This window comes from Galeopterus variegatus, unplaced genomic scaffold (assembly GCF_000696425.1).
Source record: "Galeopterus variegatus unplaced genomic scaffold, G_variegatus-3.0.2 Scaffold101, whole genome shotgun sequence".
In the NCBI taxonomy this organism is placed as follows: Eukaryota; Metazoa; Chordata; class Mammalia; order Dermoptera; family Cynocephalidae; genus Galeopterus; species Galeopterus variegatus.
In genome coordinates, this window is record NW_007726212.1 from 318,053 (window position 1) to 319,927 (window position 1,875).

The 1,875-nt window shown below is 40.3% G+C and overlaps 1 protein-coding gene across 1 annotated transcript in view; it reads right to left on the minus strand.

Annotated features, from left to right (window-relative positions):
• The window catches only part of ZFYVE1 (zinc finger, FYVE domain containing 1), a 50,411-nt gene that overhangs the window by 11,653 nt on the left and 36,883 nt on the right, over positions 1-1,875 (minus strand). The window lies entirely within an intron of this gene.

Genomic DNA, 1,875 nt, shown 5'->3' on the forward strand with positions numbered 1-1,875 from the left:
AACATGAAGATTCTGAAAGAAAATATGAATGAATATGTTCATGAGTATTAGTAAGCAGAAAGGGGAAGCATAATCACTCGTTAGTCGATACATCATTCTCCTCTCTCCTATTTCTAAATGTGACCCATCCTTCAAGGGATTTTTTTTTTTTTTTTGGTCTCACCTGTTCCAATGAAGGCTTCCCAACCACTCCAGACTATATCACTCTCTGCATCACCTGAACTAGGCGGTTATTAATTATTGAGTAATTAGGCAACGATGCAAAACTGTAAGTCTGCTGTAGTCTCCCTTACCCACAGTTTGTTACCCACTATCAACCGCAGTCCAAAAATATTAAACAGAAATTCCAGAAATAACTCATAAATCGCACACAATCCTGAGTAGTGTGATGAAATCTCGCCCTGGACCGCCTGGAACATGAATCCTCCCTTTGTCCAGCGGGTCCATGCTCTAGACACTCCCCGCCTGGTAGTCACTGAGTGGCCCTCTAGGTTATCAGATTTACCGTCGTGGTATCACAGTGCCTGTGTTCAAGTCACCCTTATTTTACTTAATAATGGCCCCAAAGCAGCAAAGTAGTGATGCCGGCAATTCAGATATGCCAAAGAGAAGCTGGAAAGTGCTTCCTTTAAGTGAAAAGGTAAAATGTTCTCGACTTAATAAGGAAAGAAAAAAAATCGTATACTGAGGTTGCTAAGATCTACAGTAAGAATGAATCTTGTGAAGAAGGAGAAAGAAATCCATGCTAGTTTTGCTGCCACACCTCAGTGTACAAAAGTTTCAGCCACGGTACATGGTAAGTGCTTAGTTAAGATGGAGAAGGCATTAAATGTGTGATTGGAAGACAGGAACAGAAATATATTCCGATTGGCAGCAACTGGATTCAGTAAAGTCCACAATTTCAAGCATTCTCTGGGGGTAATGGAATGTATCCCCTTAGAATAAGGGGGAAGTACTGTATGAATTTACCTCCCAGACTAGATCATAAATGCAGTGAAAGCAGTTTCCTACCTTTGATATCCTCCAAATCCTAGCAAAGGTCCTAATGGGCACTCAGCTAGGACCTTTGGAATGAAGTGTCCCAGCACCAACCCACCATTCACATGCCAACCCCACCCCTGGCCTTGCCCAAGGCTTCATCCCATGCCCACAGACCTCTCAAATTTAAGGCTAACTACTCCCTAACTAGCCAAATTAATGATAACTCTTAAGGCTGTGTTTCTCAAACAGGCACTCAACTCTAGGGATACATGGTGGGAACACAGAGCATTATCTTCCTAATGCATCAATGTACTGAAAGATTTGGAGAGGAAGTTATTTTTATATGTATTTTTTTAAAGTGGCTATAGTATAAACTAAACATGAAAAATTTGCATAAATAGAACATGTGACTCTTAGTCATTTCAGCTTGTAGTTGGCAGCTTTGGAACTCTGTGCCTCTATTTCCTTATCTATAAAATGGCAATGCCAGTAGTATCTTCCTCAACAGGTCTCTTCACAGACAATATTGTGAAGATCAAATGAGGTTACCCAAGTACAGCACGTGGCATTGATCGAGAGCTCAGAAAGCGTTAAACCATTATTAATATCATTTTTATTATTTTTAATGCTGAGAATTGTCTTATTTTCTTCCTTGGGCACTCTCTAATCCAGGTAATGCAGGAGATATGGGAACCTCTCTCCTTTCCGTGACAGCTCATTGGTCTTCACAGCTGATTGCATTTGTGGGTGAATACATAGCTTCAAAAAGATGTTCATGTATGTAATGAGGTGATCAAGAAAGTCAGGAAAAAAGAGAAGATAGCTAAAGAATGTAGAAGCCACTATAGAAGGTATAAGGAAAACCAAAGAATAGCATCTTTTAGCCTCAGAGTT